The sequence below is a fragment of the Nothoprocta perdicaria genome, unplaced genomic scaffold (genome assembly GCF_003342845.1).
Source record: "Nothoprocta perdicaria isolate Ctin4 unplaced genomic scaffold, notPer1 scaffold_217, whole genome shotgun sequence".
NCBI classification, from domain to species: Eukaryota; Metazoa; Chordata; class Aves; order Tinamiformes; family Tinamidae; genus Nothoprocta; species Nothoprocta perdicaria.
In genome coordinates, this window is record NW_020455390.1 from 66,313 (window position 1) to 85,668 (window position 19,356).

At 50.9% G+C, this 19,356-nt stretch overlaps 1 protein-coding gene across 2 annotated transcripts in view; it reads right to left on the reverse strand.

Moving 5' to 3' along the window:
* The window catches only part of ST6GAL1 (ST6 beta-galactoside alpha-2,6-sialyltransferase 1), a 37,388-nt gene extending 18,981 nt beyond the window's left edge, over positions 1-18,407 (reverse strand). The window contains exon 1 of one of the 2 annotated variants that reach the window (XM_026038729.1): positions 18,168-18,407. The gene's annotated coding sequence lies outside the window, so the exon portion shown is untranslated. Of the gene's footprint in view, positions 1-2,843; positions 2,861-18,167 lie in introns of those variants that run through there. The other variant, XM_026038730.1, reaches the window with a different exon arrangement.
* Positions 18,408-19,356: the final 949 nt, after the last annotated feature.

Below are 19,356 nucleotides of genomic sequence, written 5' to 3' on the forward strand. Positions count from 1 at the left end.
AAATTCATATGCACAAAACTCGGGGCACGAGCAGATTGCTTTCTCTGGAGTCTGGGGACCCTGAGCTCTCAGAAGAGCACAGAAGCCAATTCTAGCAAGCTCTCCTACCAGAAACAGCTGAATCAGCTACAAAAACAGGAACTCAAAGACAAGCTTGTTAAACACAAGTTTGATTTATTGATCTGATAACATCATCCCCTTGTAACATCATTTCAAATCGAGCTTCTACCATCTATAAGCCAAGGACAAAGTTGCCAGGGAAGTGACCCTGTCTCTTCCAGGCAGGTCATGCACTTGGACAGTCTGTCTCCAACATCCATCCAAGTCTTCTGCTAACGTAGCATTTGACACACCTCCAAAGAATGGGATTAAAGTACTTGAAGATCTAATCTAGACTAATGTGCTTGTTCTCAACAAAATTCACTTTTATAAATCACATGAAATAAAACTTCACAGCACAGTTTGCATTTTGAGAGGCATGCTGGGCTTCTAGACACTATAGAGAGACCTAAGACACTCTTGACCCCCTCAAAGCTTCACATATGTATTTACAAAAACAGAAAACATCATTGATATTTCCTCAAAGTGCTCCATGAGCTGCACCAACCAGAAACAAGTAATCGGGGTTCCTTCTCCCCAGAAAACAGACACCACCCCTTTYCTGTCCCTCTTAGACACCAAAGGGTCCTGGGGAAGGCTCAGGGTGGTTATGTGCATGACAGAACGTGATCCAAGTGCAGCAAAGGAATTAAGGAGGATTTACACAACTGCTGAAGAAAAGTCAGTATGCAGTTCCTGAAATTGAGATCCATTTAATGAAAGTTTAGTGAAGGTCAGAGAGCAGCCACAGGTGCAGTAGAGGCCAATTTAGTGTGTATCAAGTCTAATTAATAATATTTCTGCAACAATTTTTGGCCTGCTTTTTCCCCTCTTGTAGAGAAACTCCTATGAAACCTGCAGAGCACCATCAAGCTCCCATCCCCAGACACATCACTTGCTCTTCAGAATCAGCATTTCAGAAATGTGGCCGTTCTCAAAGGTGACCATCCAAACTTGTAGGTTGTGGCCAGATTTAAGGCAAACAGCCCAGAGACATGCTTGCCATCACGGCTCCCAAATGGTCACCTATGTGGGAGCAGGAGGCCTCCAGGTATGTTGTCCTCAGAGCAAACAGAGATGGCCAAAACGTTTCTCTGAGCACCCCTAAGGATAAGGGCCTAAGGACAAGGGCCAGAACCTCAGCGCCAGACACTCCAAGTTCAGATGAAACAAACGATTACAAATCACAGAAAATAGGTAAAATAGTATAAATCTTGTCTCCCCAAGACTAGGCTGTACAGTAAGTACTATTTACAGTTCTCATTTCCTGTAATATAACAGTTAGATGGATCACATGTGTAGGGGAGAGTCCTAAAACCAACTTCACGTCAGAAGCAGATGCACTTATGTGCAAACAAGGATCCCAGGCTGCCTTTCCCCACCAGCAAAATCCCTTTGAGCTCTTGGAGATGATCCATTCTCCRTGTCAGCTCCCAGTGTGCAACATGCAGGAAGCCTGTGGGCTTTCACCACTAACTGCTTTACTGCAAGAATCCGCTGTTCCAACACCATCCAACATAGGATGGATATATCCATCCCCAGATAGTCTTGGGTTAAGAAATACTGCATTGAAGTTTCTCAAAAGATCATCCTCTTCTCATCTGCTGTTTTTGGATGGAGCTTCTCTCCCATCTTTCCCAAGCCCCTCTGTGCTGAGTGCCCATTCTGGTCCATGTCCCATTCCCACTAGGATGGCATAGGTTTCAGAGCTGGGGTGCATAAATGAGTCCCACAGTGCGTTCCTCATGAGGGGAGGCCTGTGGAGACCATCACCCACCTCAACAGTGGGCAGCAGAAGTAGCYGCATCGGGAAGTCTGGAAGGAAGATGAGGGAGACACCTGCTCTAGCACCTGAACTGTTATCCCTGCTGTATTCACATAGCTACAGCTTCACCTCATAGCACTGTTGAGGACATTCTAAAGATCTGGAAAACTACCACAAAAAAGCATCTGGAGGTGCTGGCACCACAGTCAGGAACCAGAACTGACCACTCTGCTGCCTTGCGCAGACCTGGGGGATGCAGGTGTCACCCTATTTTCATTAAAAGGAAGAGCATTGCAATGCTTGGTCTAGGGTTTTGCCRATTGTGCTTGACTGGTGGGGACACCCACCTGTAAGGACTGCTGCCAAATYCGAATCCCCGGATACCCCTCAGTGCTGCTTCCCCTGTGTCTCTGACCACCCAGACCATCACCCAGGCCTCTTCTCCAACRGGCCCCAGCCAGGGGCAAGCAGGGCTTTGCTCAGCCACAAGAAGCCCAGCAAGGAGGAGCTGCCGAACCTTGCTGAAACAGCTGGGGGCAGAGGACGGGCAGCCACAGAGAGCCCCCAGGAGCTGGGGTGAGCTCAGCGGAGAAAAGGCCTCTTTCCATTTCAAACATGCAGTGCAAACACCGACACAAGACTGRTGCAGGCCGAGAGGCACGTATTAAAGACCAAACAGGTCACCTTAGTGGTTCTCAAATACCCAGCTTCACCAGCAGCCCTTTATATCACAAGTCTTGTATGTTCCAATGCAGAGCTCCTTGGCTCTTGTGCCTTTTTGGCCCTGTAGTCTGCACCCACAACACTGTCCAGGCAAAAACCTGGACAACCAAATGTCCAACGTGTATCCACAGCACTTTCCTTCATTCCCCACAACACACCAAGAGCTGCCCAGGAGGACCAAACGGCTCCCCATGCCCGTTCTCCTCTCCAACACCTRCCTCCAGCAGCACATTCCCCACCTGCCCAGAGGACCTACCGTCCCATGAGAGCACAGGAAGCACAAGGTTCCTCTGCTGTCGGGACAACTCACCACCCGTGCGAGCAGAGCCTGCTGGAGCACCACCRGCGCTCCAGCACTTGGTTTGCAATGCTAAAAGTAATACAATCCTGCGGGGCTGCAGCATTCCCTGGCCAGATGGAAAGGAAGGGCGACGCATTTTCCRTATTAAAGATTCAGGTTTAAGCCGAGGAGGGAATTATTGGCCTAACTCCAACAGACGAGGAAGTGGGGAGGCGGGCAGAGAGGCCCTGCAGGCTTTACCTCTAACCTCAGCCTTACCAAAAACACAGCCTAACCAAAGCACATGTCCCAAAACCCTCTAGAATTGGGTATTAATTACCAGACTGTTTCAGCAAGGCAGGGCATAGAGCCTGCTCTGGGTGCCAACCGCCACAACCCGTGGCAAGGTTGTCACCTACACGTGTGGCCGCTTGACCGTCGGCATCGCTGCTCTCGGGCAGGGATCGAGGCACTTGCAGGTTCAAGTCCTAACACGGCGACAGCCCAGACGCTGCTCCAAGGACCCTGGGCCACCGCAGCGTGTGGTGGGGCAGGAACGCRATCCTTCTTGGACACCCACGAGCCACTACCCATGGGCAGAATGACAGCGCGGTGCGGGAACGATGCGGCTCGCGCCGCGGTGACCGCGATCCCCAACACCCCTATGTGCCGCGCTTGGGAATGCCAGCCCGCAAGCGCAGCAGGATCCTCCTGCCACGAGCTGCATCTATGAGGCTTCGTTGCTGGGGGACAAAGCCACCCCCAGGGGAGGGAATGGGGCTGAGCACCAGAGGAACACAAGAACTGAGCTAGTGCTTCACGCAGGTCAGCTACAGTACGCGGTGAGCCAGACACGCGCCAGCAGCACTGGCCGGGGACGTTATTTTTAAGCACAYGACATTCCACATCTGGCAGCCCTCCTGGCTGGAGCCTTCCTCYCGACGTGACTGAGGCGCAGACGAGGAGAGGCCGCTCCCGGGGCCAGCCCRCAGCCAACATCAGGAAACCGGGCTGGAGCAACAAGGAGAGGCTCTGCAGGTGAGAGCTCGCACGYGTGCTGGGCTCCCCAAGCAACCATTCCCTCCTTTAAACACGGAGCCTCCTTTACACCATGGTCCCTATGGCTCCCTGGCCTCCAAGGGGCACCACGGCACAGAGTGGCTTTATACAGAAACACTTTGGGGAGCAGGGCACTTGTGCCCTTGGCATTCCCTCGGGCTCCAACACAGTCAATCCTGTTCCCCCAGGACTGGGATAATGAATTAAATAAAGGGCAAGCTGAAAAAAGTGGCAGTGCAGCCTCATGTCAGCAGCCTGATGACTCGCTTGTGCTTTACTAAGGCTGGAAGAAACCACCAGGTCCTCCCTGGGCACTGGAGGTCCTGCAAACAGAGCAGCTTCCCCTTTCCCTTCCAGCATCCTTCCTGTCAGCAGCAACGCGGAACAGCRGGACTAATGCATCTCCTCAGCACAGGTGAAGAGCTGGGAGTCCTGCAACACAAACACGTGCTGCTCTGGCAGCAGGCACCCCTGCATTCCCCGAGAAGGGCTATTKGTTTATTGCTCAACTGTTATTTATTGCTTAATGCTGATTCATCCAAAAAATTAGGAGCCCTTGCCACCACAATTCCTCTAAAACATCGTAATCAAAACCCTGCCTGCCAGGTTAATTACAGTTAAATAGAAAATCATTAAACCATTACCAGAAAAGCAGCGCGCAATCCAAGACTGCCTCCAGGCCAGACGCACCAGCCGCTCTCGCTTTCCAACAGCTGACACGGAGGAGGGAGACTGGCTGCGAGGATATTAATATAAACACAGTCATTCGAGCCACACAGCCTCCTGCCAGAGAGCACACACCAGAAAATGCTCAACTGGCAGCTGTAAGGACAGAATTTGGTCCATGGGGATCTCAAATCCTTTACCCTCGTTTACGCCTAGGCTTAGAGAYGGCGCTGAGGCCCAGCCTAAGGTTTGCTGCTCCACCAGGCCAGCAGCTCCGTGGCGGGCGAGGGAAGAACCTGCTTGGCATGAAAAGGATGAGATGAGCAACCGGTGACAAGCGCTGTAAACCCCTGGATGTATAGGGGAATAAAAGAGGAGCCAAGCAAAGSTGCATGTGAAAATGCACTAATTCCATCTGGAATTACATTTCTGTGAAGGGGAAGGGAGACCTCCAAACACCATGCTGTGTGTCTGCTTGCATTCATCTAGGTCCCTTTTTGCTCAGGAATTGCARCTGGCACCATCAGAACAACGACACACTCCCACTTTTTTCCAAGCGTAACGTTCAGACCTTCCCAGATTCCTGCCCTTTGCAGGCCTGTCAAGMCAGGGGCCACGAAACACGGGATCAACGGAGCTAGAGGGAATCCATGCAGTGCCCATCTCCAGCAAAACCATCCGTGTTTGGGCTTGACACTGGCACAACAGCCAGCAAAGCAGCACACAGTTCCCCGGGCAAACCCCAGAGGGGAAGAATCAAGTGGAAAGCTTTCCTGAAGACACTTAGAGTCTCAAGAAGCCAGAGAACTTCATGGCACAGGACCCCAGGGAGACAGAAAAGAGCCCTCTCYATTCCACAGAGGCACAGAGAAGTGAGGTGATTTGCTTCAAATCAGAATAAAAGAGTGGAGCAAAATCGTAATTCCTAGATGAGCAGCCTCGCTTGGAGCTCTCCTTTTTCCCCTAAAAGCTTGATTCCTCTCAGCAAGGGACCATTCCTTTGCTCAATGCTTAGAATTTGCACAGCTTCAGCTATCAATTACGTATRCTGGTTGAATTCCCAGTGCATCCACAGCATCAATAAAAACACTGAAATTCTCCAGGAAACAGCAAAAACAKCCATATGCACTGTGCAGATCCATAYCAAATCCACACCATCCACACCAAGTGCGTGTGTAATACATATAAAGATAAAATATAATGTAAGAGGATGTAACACAATATAAAAGGATGCCTTTTTTTTAAAATCAGGCATCACGTCTGCTCAGGTGGGAAAGAATAAGCCACACAGRTAGAAATCTTTCTAGGACTGCAAAAACAGTGCAATCAGCTGCAGCCACGCCAGCGTTTGCAAGATGAGCRCAAGCAATTCTGCTTTGAGGGCTATGTGGAGGTTGTGGCCAGCATCTCAATAAAAGCTGCTCACACAGGGCTAGGGAGAAAACGCTGCCCAAGCTCGTACTGACTGAGCCCGGCTCACAGGGCAGTTTGCTCGCGCTCAGCCTGCTGCAAGAACCTTGTGTCGGAGGGGACGTGGTTTGTATGTGTGCAGGTAGAGCCATCATCACAGCTCTGTGGGCTGGAAGCGCTTCAAAACAAATAAATTTAGTCAAATGAATATATATATTCACATATATATATATATATATATGCCTCAGTGCTTTCATTGCCGTAAGCTTAACCCCCCAAACCTACAGAGAGTTAAGAAATTGGTCACGGTACCTGAGCCCATAGGCTGTGCAGGAAGCAATACGGAGCTCACGGGTGGCTGCAGCCACTGGGTTGCCCCAAATGAAGCAAAACTTTCCCTGCGACTGAGGCACGGGCTCCAAGCACTAGACACGGGGTTGGAAAACAGTCTGCAATCTCATTTGCTCCACGCTGCCAGCTTTGCTAATTCAAGCAGAGAAGGAAAGAAGCCAAGCAGAGGGCTCAGGCAGGGCAGCAGAAAAGGGAACAGCAGGGAAAGAGCGGAAACAGGGAGCGGAGTCCGGGAGAGGCACAGCAGGGATTGCCAGGTCTGAGGAAGGAGAGGATGTGAGGGGTGAAGATGTCCAAGTTTAACAGGGTTATGTGACATGGGGTCCCAAAGTTGGCTCTGCTAGGAACCCAAACAAAGTACTGGGGAGCTTCAGATCAAGTTACCCTCCTCACTGACAGTCCCCACGGAGGATCAATATTCCACTGCTGGTCACTCAAATGGCCAAAATCTGCGTGTGGACTTTGGAGCCCTCCAGCTGACAGGACAGCTGCCTCCTCTCCCCCTATCCGATAGGCCCTGTTTGCCCCAGGACACTTCCTCCGTGCCACAGAAGCGCTTGCTGAACAAGCGGAGAGAAGCAGCCTCTTCCTCTCTTCCTGTTTTTGCACCGAAGTTAAGCGGGCAGTAAATAAGGCGTCAAGGCCAAATACAGTGTCAGGGCAAAGGCAATGTACAGCTACCGGAGAGGGGCGATTCCTGCCCCGCCGTTGTGACACTGAACATCTTAAAAACCAGTTTTTCCTATTCCCTACTGTTAGGCTTTTGCACGAGGTCAGATCCACGGTCCAGACTGCACATGGGCTGAGTGCTCAACACCAAACCTGAGGTCCACAGGAGTCAGGTTATTGAGCATTAGGCATCTAGAGGCTGAGGTCACACATTTGGGCCATGGCAATGACTTGATTACTAGTCTACCCCACATTCTGAGTGCTGCACTTGACAGCCCTTCTCTTGTGCTATTAAGACCCATGTCTAAGAGCTTAGCAATTGCATAAGGACCCAGGGCTAGCTGATAAACCTCTCAATACCAGGTAAACTACTGCATTTATATATGTTCTTGAAGTACTTGGTAGTGCTATGATACCACCTCTRCTACAAAACAGAATAAAATAAACCCACAAGACAAATGCACATTACATTCACTTTGATGGGATGTGGCCTTGCTTATGTTTACTTCAATTCAGTCACTTCACAATCCTGCACAAGAGCAATTTGGGACACCCACCACTGCTGGAGCTAGACAAGCAGAAGGCAGAAACGTCAGGGCAAATGACAAAACTCCTCTCATTTTCACTGAAGACTTTCTTTCCCTTTATTAAAGCAACTTTTAGGATACACCTAGGACTCCTGCAGGCTGCTGCCATTCCCACAGGCTGCATTCCCTCCTCCAAGGTGCTCAGGCCTAGACAGAGAAACAAGTCCTTGCAAACRCCAGACAAAGCCCACGGCATTGCAGGAGACGGGGAAATTCAGAGGCCGGCCCCTGCACCCAGATGAACGGAAGAGGAAGCACCRGCCCCGCTTGCAGGCCTCTCACCCCCGAGGAACGCAGCCCATGCACGCCGTGCCAGCCCACGGGCAAGATTAGCTCTGATAAAACTCATTGCTGGCAGGATCCTGCTTCCCCCCGGARCGGAGGAGAGGCCTGCAGGCCAAGAAAGCAGAGGGAAGTGCAGGCTTAACCAGGGCTCTGCCTTAGGCAGGGACTTGGGGAGGATGCGATCGCTGCCTGGCACATCCAAGATTGCAAGATCTTAACCTCCCTTCCTGGGAACAGCCTTCAAGGGCTGGAACTGAAATGCTCCTTACGGAGGGGGGTCTTAGCCGCAGGCCGGGGAAGCACAAGCCTTGGCCTAACGGCAGCGGGAGAGGCCACCCAAGGAAACCTCCCTGCTAGCAGCCTGGAAACCTGCCTGCGAGCCAGGCGAGCTCCAGCAGCGCCTTGTCCTGCCGCTTCCCCAGAAGCCGCCGCGAGCGGGAYGCCGTCTAGCAGCGAGGCAGGCGGCGGAGCCCACACAGCAGCTCCCGCGGCAGCCGCGCTCTGGGAAGGCGCTTCTGCCTTGGGAAGGACTTGGGAAGAAGCCTTGTCTACCAAATCACAGCTAAGCAACTGCTTTTACCCAGAGCAGTTCCACCCGGGAAATATCCCACTAGGATCATCGAGATGATCCCACTAGGGTCATCTTCAGACCTACCAGCTTTGCAGAAGTTCTTGTCCTCACCACTCTCCACAGACAAGGCAGGAGCACCACCACCACTCCAAGCTCCTTGATCCTCTTAGCCCAAACCAGACATGAAAAACACTCTTTTTTTTCCCGTTAATATTACCGAAGAAGCCTCTCCTCAGCCTCTCTCCTCCAGGCTTGGCTCATCTTTAAGAGAGTAGTTTGTACAACCCATTCCTCTACATCCTGATCTACCTACTGCAGCCAAGACAGCATGGATGGGTCTGCAGCATTGACTTCTGGAAAGAGACTCTTCTGGGGAAAAAAGAAATTCATACGGAGCAGTACCTCCAGGACAAACATTTACCTAACAGTCTCAAGGCAGCTGCCTTCAAAAAGTTCATTAAAATTACTCTAAACATAGATTTAGCAGGAAGAAGTGTAACTACAGAAAAGAGAAGCAGAATGGGTGTAGACTTTTTTTTTTTTTAAATTTAGAGTTTGTTTGCATTGAAGCTAATAGAAAAAGGCCAAGGATGTGTGTGGCCAGAGAGGTTCCCAAAGACCCACACAACCCAAAAGGTGAACCAGCTCCTTGGAGAGCTGCTTAGGAGCAGACCACGTTCTGCTCTGACAGCAGCTATGGGGGCTCCAACACAACAGAATTGAACATTAATAAATGAATTTTTAAAATGTGAGGCAAAAGGCTAGGAGGGGCAATATTGGCAGGGGAGAAGATTTCCTGGAGCATGTGATTAGGCTGGCATTTGAGCAAAGGAAAAAAGGTGTACAGACTTGGTTTTCTGGGCATGCCTGCAAGATGCTCTTTAGGCTGCTGATCTAAGAAACACTTAAAAATAATTGCAAGATTATGACATACACTATTCAAGTAGGCAATACCTGTGGGGTGTGCTCAGACTGGGCAAAGTACACGATTGCCTCCTTGCACAACCTTTTTAAGCACTTTTATTAAAACGAGCCAACTATGGGGAAGGAGAGCGATGCAGTCACTGCCAAGAGCATCYGCCCGTGGCTGCTGGAATTCAGGCTGCTCTTTGGGGTAGAAATGGCAAGTTTGGCTCTCCAAAAAGGACCACGGCCTTGGCGAGCCCTCCGAGTGCCAGGTGGCTGGAGATGCTGCAGGCGGGAAGTCCTTGGGACATGGTGGCTGATGAGCCATGGTCATGTCACTCATTGTGAGCCATTGGGTAGGTTTCATCACAGCCCAGGGTGGTTTTCTTCCAAATTAGCAAATTAAAGCAACCAGAGGGGATCCAAGTGACAGCGTGCAGCGATCAAGAGGAGCCCCGATGAAGAGCAAGACAGAGCAGATGGGAGCTGGGAAGAAAGAGGTCTTCGGACAGCAGCAAATGCTCTTCCAGCATGAATTAAATTAAGAATCTCCACACTAAGGACATTACAATAGGTTTCTGACTTCAGGTTTTTAATTAAATTAGTTGCCTTTTGTGAATCTTTCTCCTTAAAATGTCAACTATATGATGAACCATCCATCTAATCAAATGGCCCACAAATATCTAATATTTTATCTGACTACATTACCATAATAATGAGATTTTTCTCAAGCTTAATGCATGTATTTCACAGGTGGACAAAGCTGGTGTCTTTCACAGTGATGTACCCAGGGACTACAATGAAGTACTGAACTGAACTCTCTCTTAAACCCCAGCCATGAACCCTTCCCCAGGGTTTAGGCAAAACTAGGGACCAAAGAGACGCTCAAATGGACTGGTTGTATGGGTGAATTTTAAACTACAGACCTGCCAGAGATGGTCATGAGAACCTTCTGGTCACAGACACAGCAAGGACATCAACATCACCCACACTTACCTGAAGCAAAAGTGGAAAGAGAAGCAGCATCCAAAATTCATTGAACTATATCTCATTTCTAAATGAACTTGATTTCTACCTCAGGTGCCATTTTGGAGCAGTTCTTGCTCCCTTTCTCAAAAGGTGTTCCTAACCACACATGAAACTGCTGTTCTCCATCCAAAATACTTAAAATGCTCCCAGCCCACACCCACACCAGACTGTAAAAGAACTAAATAAGAGAGCATGTAACGATTGCTATGAAAATTAGCAGATAAACCTTAAGAAAGTGAGATTCCTTCCTCGCATCTCTCCCATCTTCTTTCACCCTGGATTCATCCTGCTTTCACACTCCATTACCAAGTCCAGTTCTGCAGCAAGGCTCAGCATAGTCAACACCATGAAGGTTCATGAACAGATCACATCAGACCATTACGCAAAGCTAAGTGCTGGCTACATTTTCAGGCTTTCCACCCACAGGCAAACTATTCCTTGGGAGATTCACAAAGTTATTCTTTAAATACAGATTAAAGTTTGAAGAACAAGGAAGTTCCCACTGCCTCAGAGTCACCAGCTCGTAACAGAAGGCCCGAGTAAATGTAAATAACATTTCTGTCCGTCAGTCTTCTCTTTGTCCCATGGAATTCCCCTCTTTGTCTGATAACGAGACATGTCCTTGAGAATATTTACTTCATCACTGCTTCAGATTCCTTCAAGCTGAAACCCTTCTATGTTCCACTTCTTCTCTTGACCGTGGACATTATTTGCAATCTTAAATCCACTTTGCCACTCCTTCCTACACTAAATACCCTGGTTGCTCTTAGTCCTGAAAACAGCTTCCTCCCCCACTGAACTTCTTGCCATGCTTGGGCCATTCTCCACAAAGCAGCTCCRTGAAGAACAGTCTGATACCACCTTGATTATATGTTTCTTGCCTTCTCTCCACTATCAGTCTTTGGCATCTTTCTAGTACGCACACTGTCATCTTCTCCCTTGCTACCCTCAGGTGATCCACAGTTTCTCTTACCCAAAACARCTCTCCTTCCCAGCATGTCATCATCTCCAACACCACAAAACAGTTCTTTTGAAGCTATGCACCTCTGCAGTCTTCAGCTGAACCTGCTTTTCATTTCTGATGCCTCCAAGCACCTGTTGCCTTGTCTGCTTTGTCTTCAGCTTYCTTCTATGTTGTTTGGTGCAGACAGTTCCTCCAGATCAACAGTGACCTTCTCTGGATTAACCCAAAGCCCTCCTTAACGTGCACATCCTCCTTCATTGCTTCAGTGTCTTTCACTGGGCCATCTGTCCCTTTTTCTTTACGAGTCAGTGCTTTGCTAGCCTTCTGCAATGACCTCTCCTTTCACAACACTACACACATAACCYTAAAGGGTCTCAGATTGGCAGTAACAATTAAAAAAAACTGTTTTTTCCTTGCTGTACTAAATCCCAAGCAACTTTGCCCRCACTCATTACGTTGGCATTGGTTAATACCAAGTCTACTTCTTAGTTCCATCCTTCACACCATCCTCACACATTTGCACTGATACCAACAGGCTGTGGCTATTTTGTACAAAGGTCTTTAGCCAGCCCACACCAATAAAACTCCTTCTTTGAAGCTGGAAAAGCCCCCTTTTAAAATATACACCTTTAAAATTGTCMAGTGCCAGGTAATAAATAAGATGCCAGAAAGTCAAATACATAAGACAAAACATCTCCAGTTGGCCTGGTATGAATTTTCCAAAAATTACCATTTCTTCCTCTGTATTCTGACMTTCTTGGGGAATTTTGTGCAGGGAAGGGAGCAATACCCACCCCACCAGTGTGTCTTAGAAGTAGCTTAGAGAATACAGCTTCCTGGCAATTGCTTTCCAGAGGCACAATTATTATTATTCAGAAAGGCACAAGGCAGCAGAGTAAACAGAGTTACATGGATTCTATAAATTCCATGAAGTTTGGGCAGGGATTTGTTGAAGCAGAACTCGTTACTCCTTTACAGTCTCCCCAGGAAAGCTCCACACTTTTATTGGCATAAATATCCGCAGAAAGCGAATTTCAAGACTGCAAGAGCGACTGTTAGCAGGAAATGAACTTTAAATTCACAAACTCGATATCTGTCCTGGAAGCAAGTGAGATCCATGAGACACTTCCCAGGCTCTGATAAAACACATGCAGTCCTTCAGGCAACCTTACCCATGAAATACCAGCTCAGAGAAGCCAGAGCACAAGGTTCACATCTCTGCTGATGGATCTCCGTTATGGCACGCTCAACTCCCTCTCAATTCTTTATACTGAATCTCTAATGGGGAAATAAAAGCTTAAATAAAGATTAAGGTGTATATTGAAATGTAAGCAGTATAAAGTACATTTTTAATCCCTCAAACTATAACCTAGACCTCTAATTTCCATAAGATCCCTTACAAACACAAAGGGCTGCAGGAAGAATGTCAGGTCACAAGGAGAGTCAAGAACCAACACCCTGATTATCCACCCCTGGACTGCAGTAAAATCTTTACATTACACAGAAATAARCTTCTATTTCTTAAGCAGAGCAGAAACTAGATACCTCAAAAAAAAGATGAATTTCCAACATCCTAATTTAGCTAACAAAGAAACATCCTCACGGGTAAAACAAGCACAAGGAGCAGCTTTAAAACATCCATTCAATGTGCCATACCAATGGCACACATTCAGAAATAACCCATCGAGCAGAGCAATTACTCGTCCGCTCTGAAAAACAGAGTCCAAAATTCAAAGTCCTAAYCCCAAATCTCAAATACTCATGCTAGACAAGGCAACTGAGTCTGCAGGAGGATCTCTGACTTATCAAACTACATTTTCAAGTACGCTTCAACTGTGCCAAAGATCTAGAAGCCTTTGGAAGCCTTGGAATTTGCATCCATGCTGTGCAAATTAACCGGTTTAAGATGCTCTGTGCCTGATTACTGTTTAAGAGGCGCGTGGATTTCTACATTAGCCTCTGTTTGGTAGCCTTTCTTGATGGTTGCCTTATWACTTAATTTCAAAAAACAGAAAAATTGATGTTTTTTCAGTACTGTGAACTAAATGCTATTTTAAGATAAAAGCATTTCCTCGAGAACAGTGACACGCAGGATAAGGGGCAAAAACAGCAGCAGATCTGTTAGTCCCCAAGAGATCCACTCCAGGGGAACAGTTCCCATCCATACACCACGGCTGCAGGATTGCCGCGAGGATTTTGCYGTGTCCCTCCATCCCACCACTGTATCCACAGTGGAGTTTCCTGACACACCGTGAACTGTGCTGGTGCATGCAGGGTATTTCCAGAGCCCCCCAGGGAAGAGCCTCCCACGGAGCAGTCTCCCCGCGCCCATGGCGCTCCGTGGAGCGCTTCCCAAGCGGCGGAGCACGCGGCAGCGCTGCCAGGCCCCCCCGCGTGCAGCCTCTGGGTGCTGCAAGGCAGMGCCGAGCAGCTCCGGCCGCTCCTTCCCACGTGAGCTCTGCACCAGGAGCACCCGCGGCCCCGTCCTCCCATCACCTGTTTCCATCCTGTTCAACAGCAAAACGCCGACCATGGTCTTGTCCAGGACCAGCTGCAGCCTAAGGGACGCTTTTATAGAGATTAATTAACTTGACGAACTGATCTCTGTGAGACCTTGCATGAGAATTTAAGGTGTGTGTGGGGAGGGAAGCATCACCTTCCTGATTGAGGTGCTTGCTGCAGCAGGAGGAGATCAGCAAGCAGAAGCGAGGCAGCTGATGCCTCCAAGAGGAAGCACATGCAGAGAAATCTTAGCAAGGTGGAGCTCGCTCCTCCTGCATTAGAGGTGCTGCTCCCGGGCGGAGGCTCCTGGGACGCGAGAGCAAAAGCAAAGAGCTGGAGGCCACCCTGCTCTTCAACCTCCTGTTGGTTAAAGGGGGGTTATGCTCTGCAATCTGTTTCTATTTTCAACACAAATCTCCCCAACGGGCCTTTAAGGTATGAGGAAACGAGAATAAGCAAGATGTTATCTTGCAGCTTTCTGTGCAACCTTTGGTGCTCTTTCAACAGAGGTTACGAGAGCTTCTGAGGGTAGATCGTGAGCAAATGATTAAGCTCACCATCTGATAACTCGCCAGCAGAGCTGCAGCTTCAGAAACCCCCCAAAGCCAAGTGCGCGGGGCAGAAATCTCCGCAGGCTGCTCCCAAGGGCTGCCGAGGGACGCGCAAAGCGGAGCTTAGCACCAGCACCACTCTGCAGAAAGCAGAAGGCCGATGCCCGCAGCGCACGGAGGCGCCCACCACGGCGCCCGGGCACTTCCTCCGGAAACGAGCTCCTGATAAGAGCTAGGACCAGACCAGATTGAGCACCCAGAGACTTGTTTGTGCTCAGCGAGGAAGCCCGCAGTGCCAGCTCCCATCCAGGCCTAAACTGCAGAGCCCTGTTCTCTTGTGAAGCTCAATGGAGACCCATGCCCCAAGGGTTTTCTCACAAACATGTGCCAACAGCACCTGCATTTATCATCCCTCACTGCCCTCCCAAGCTGCAGCATAAGCCTAAACTAACTGGAGCTTCATTGGCTTTTGCGGTCACTAACAATGGTACTGGTTTCGTTTGGTAAACGCTTGGGAGAACTCCAAACAGGCTGTGCTGGAGTTATCAGTGGACAGAGGAAAGGGACAGAATAGCAGAAACATTTCAGCCACTGCCAAGTCAGGCTCAGCAGAAGGAAAGCTAATGAACAAGCTAGGTCACCCTTTGGAGAAGCAAACTGCCAAAGAGGCAGCGATGCCCATGCTCCAGCCTGCATCACCAAAGCTCTCRCTGCCAGGAGGTGAGGAGCAAGGCCCAGAGAGGAGCCAGGTTGTCCACGTTTTGGCAGGAACAGGCGGCTCTGCGTGCACAGGCCTCGGCAGCAGGCAGCTCAACTCAGACAAAACCAGCCYGGTTACCAGGCTGTCCCCATGAGGAGGTGGGAACTTGCAATCCTGCGCAGACCCCCGTGGAAATACCCATACCTGTGACCAGCCTTTTGCTCCGGCTGTCTTTAACAGACCAGTCTTTATTCAGTATCTGCTAAATGCCCAAGATAACRACACCAATTTACCTTCAGTTGCCAACGACCTCCAGGTGCCTGAAGGCCAAGACTCTGCCTGCCCGTGTCTTTTATGTCATCTCTGTCTCACCTCCTGGCCCTGCTCCAGCCACCTGGGTGCCTCTCCCCTAAGGAGCTGCTCTTCAGCACATGCACRAGGAGTGGGGGACATAGATAAGCCCTGGAGCCACTGCTGTGACACTGCATTGCTGCAGCGATAAGCTGGTCCTACCAGGCACACGAGTTCACAGATGAGCTTCAAAAGAGAAGTGGGTGCCTAAAAACCCATTAGCGTGACAATTCCAAAGTCTTCCAGCCAACGAGAACATCACGCTGGAAAGTTCCTCCTCATCCACAACAGCCCTTCTCCGCSAGGGTAGAACGTGGAATAAAACTCTTCACAAATCAGTAGCTGCCCATTTTCCAAAGCAGTTTTGCTGCTGTTTACAGCTCTTCCCACTGAAAGGTTCATCTGAAATGTCAGCACTCTGACAGCAAGAACCTTCTTGTCATTTCCAGCCTAAGTCAGTGCACAACTAGGTCATGCCCATGTGCACTTGCTCCTATACTAAGGGAAGACAGAAAACCCGCACTACTGAGAGAAGACCTGACACTAGGGCCACATATTCCAGCAAGGAAAAACACTGCCAAAGATCAAGTGGGCAAAGCACAGTCTAAACATTACAAGCCTAATCAGACCTGCATTGCAGCAGCATGGTGTGTGAACCACAGGGATGGACTTTGCGAAGGGAGCATGGGCTTCACGTCTGACTACAAGCTGAACTGCAATGTCCCCGTCAGAGGCAACAAACCTCAACTCCACCCACCAGCAAATGGCCTAAACATATAAAGTATTCCAAGTTTTCGTCACCTGAGCAATTAGAAAATCTAATCACAAAGATTCCTGCTGGGCTAAGAGCTGGGCTAAGAGCACTTCATACTGAAAGCATCTATTTTTATATTTGAGATTGTTAATCAATATAATAACCCATTTCCGACTGAAAGAGCATTCAAAGGCATCGCATATACTAGCGTTTAATAGTCAAGTGGCCCAAGCACCAAGCACATCCAAAGCAATCAGGAATTTCAGTAAAGCCATATCTGCGGTTTCAAAGGAAACAAATATGACGAGACCAAATATGCTCCAAACATGACAAAACAGAACACGACATCTCCAAACACGACGAGAGCTCCAGGAGYGTGGCAGGACGTATCTATCACCTTGGATTCAGAAACAGAACCCGYGTGCTCTGAAGGAGCCCAGTGAAAGCGGGTCAGCAGTCCAAGAAAGGCCACGTTGAAGGTAAAGTATCAAACTGAGTCATAATGCTTCTTGACAGCTAATCCTGCACAAAATTCCGAAAGACACGACCCCAAGGACCACAGGAAAGGTCTGGAGTTTCGCCAAGACACCATCAAAACGATTTGGTCAGATCTTTTCTCATGATATTTATAAAYGCTGGGCTGAGAATAGGAAAAAGATATTTTTACCTACATACTGCTAGGTTAGTCCGCGGTTAGACTTTCCTGAGAGACACTCTGGTCCTGCTGCTGCATCCCCACCCCWTCAGAAGCTACTGAGGCAACAGATCAAGCACGTCTGGAGAAGCAGAGGGAAGGACAGGGAATCCAGCCTCTGGATATGCCATAATCCCACTGCTGCCGTCCAGGACCTCTCGAGCCACAGTCTCACAGAGAGACGGTGCTCAGGATATCAGCCACCAGCGGCTGCACCCCGTGTGCCAGGTGAGCTGGGAATCCTCATCTCCTGCCCTGCACCTCCAGCTCCCACAGTACCAGCCCTGCCAGCAACAGGGCAAGCCGAGATGCAAGTACCTGCCCCATTTGTCTCTGAAAAATTGGGTGCCAGATGATGATGCTGCACCTCCATATCCACAGTTCGGTTTTAACCAAGTTACACAGTGTTTCCAAACAAACAGGAGTCACCAAACCTGCAGCCTGGTTATCTCRGCCTCCTTTACAAGCAGAGGGAAAAAGAAAAAAAAAAGATAGAAAATCCTGTTTTACAGCCTTTTAGATGAAAAATGACCCTTCTGCTCACTGGTGGCCGGGCACAGCCACCCGCATGGGTGATGCCTGCGGCAGAGCCGCCAGCGCGGCCGCTCGCCGGAGCCACCGCCGTGTCCTTGGCAGCACGAGGTCTACGCAGGCAAGAGCCAGCAGAGCAAACCCCAGAACAGCCAGCAGAGCAAACCCCAACCGCCTGGGAACTCAAGGGGCTTTACCAACCTCGGGGAGGCTCTGGGTGCTCCCTGGAGAAGCCGCCGTCCCGCATGCGTGTCCCTGGCCGGCAGCCGCCCGTGCCAGCACGGTTGGTGCCGCTGAGCTCCCGGTCCTGCAGCAGCAAACAGGTTTATTAGCCAAAGCCTGAGGAAAGCAGACGTTTTGTCTGGACTCRGCACCTGCACCGACCCCTCCGCTGCTGCAGAGATGGGATCCTCTGGCCACAAGTGGCGGCTCTCGGGAAAGGCTGGTGCTCCCGGAGCCGGCCGAGGTCCCCAGGCCGGTCGACGCCAGCCCCTTGGCCCTTGTGCTCCGGCAGGAAAAGCTAAGACTAACAGGAAAAAAAAGTTTACCTCATTAGGCGCTGCTGGCTCCGCTCCCAGAGCCCTTCTAGGCAACGCTTTTCCTGGGAATATTCGTCCTCCCGAACAGCATCACTCACAGCGACGCAGCCTCCAGAGCTAACCCGGACCTCCCCGGACCCTCGCTAATACCGTGCCCAGGGATGCGTATCCGCAACCTTACCTGTCCCTGCGCCCCGGCAGGCGAGGACAACCTCTTAAGCGGCAGGACCGGCCACAAGAACCTTGGCAAGGGGCGAGCTCAGCCAGTGCACAGTCCTTCCCATGCCCTTCTCCGCACCGGGCTTAGTCCCAGTCCCCATCCCTGCCCTCCTAGGCCATTCCAGAGGGCACTCCCAAATATTTGTTAGCTCAGCCCAGCAAAGTTATCCGCAATCCTCTCTGTACACAAGGTTTTTAAGTCCAACCCGGTTATTTATTGACCTCTAGACAAGCGCTGCCCATGGAGCGAGCGGATAGGAGAGAAACAAGTGACTGGGCAGGACCGGGAGGGGGAAAGGAGCCGGGCCAAGGGCCAGTTCCATCCCCTCGGCCCCCTGCTAGGGAAGCCTCCCTTACATCGGGCTGCCCTTTGATAACACCTCTTCCCGCTCGGATATTTTGGTTTTGGCGTTATCAGCGAGCGGGGCGAGTTACAGTAACCAGCGAGGAGAACACCTCCAGGAACACCGCGCGGAGGGAGGCAGCGGATCCGCTCCCTCCCTCCGCCGTCTCCGCTCCGCGCTGCCCACTCGCAGGCAGCCCGTGGGTAAATAGAGCGGCTGCCGCTCGGAGCCCGGCGGCAGCGAGTGACGGCGAGGACGACGGGCGCTTACAGCCGCTCTTCCTCCCGCGCAGTCTGCCTCAGGCTGGGGAGCCGGCGGGCACCGCGCGAAGGGAGGAGATGGCCAGACACCGGGAGGAGGAGGAGGAGGAGCGGGGAGGAAGGGCAGCAGCCGCTTCTCGAGGCTCCCCCGCGCCGCGCGGGCCGGGGGGCGGTTTTGCCCGGCCCGGTTCGGCTCGGCGCTGCCCGGCCCGGTTCGGCGCTAACCGGCGCTCAGGACAAAGGCGCGGCGGGCTGCGGCTCGCGCTCCTACCCACCCGCTCCAAGTTCCCGCATCCTCCCCCGGGCGTTTGCAACGGGGGGGACGCGGGGAGCAGCGCAGACACCCCGGCCGCGCCCCGCGCAGCCCCCCAGGCGCCCCCCAGCACCTGCGCTCCGGCACCGGGACCTACCGGGACCCACCGGCACGGGACTCACCGGGACCCACCGGCACCAGCACCACCGGCACGGGACTCCTCACCGGGACCCGCCGCCGCCGCCGCCGCCTCCTTTGTTGCCGCCGCGGCCGCGGCATCTGCGCGGGGACCCC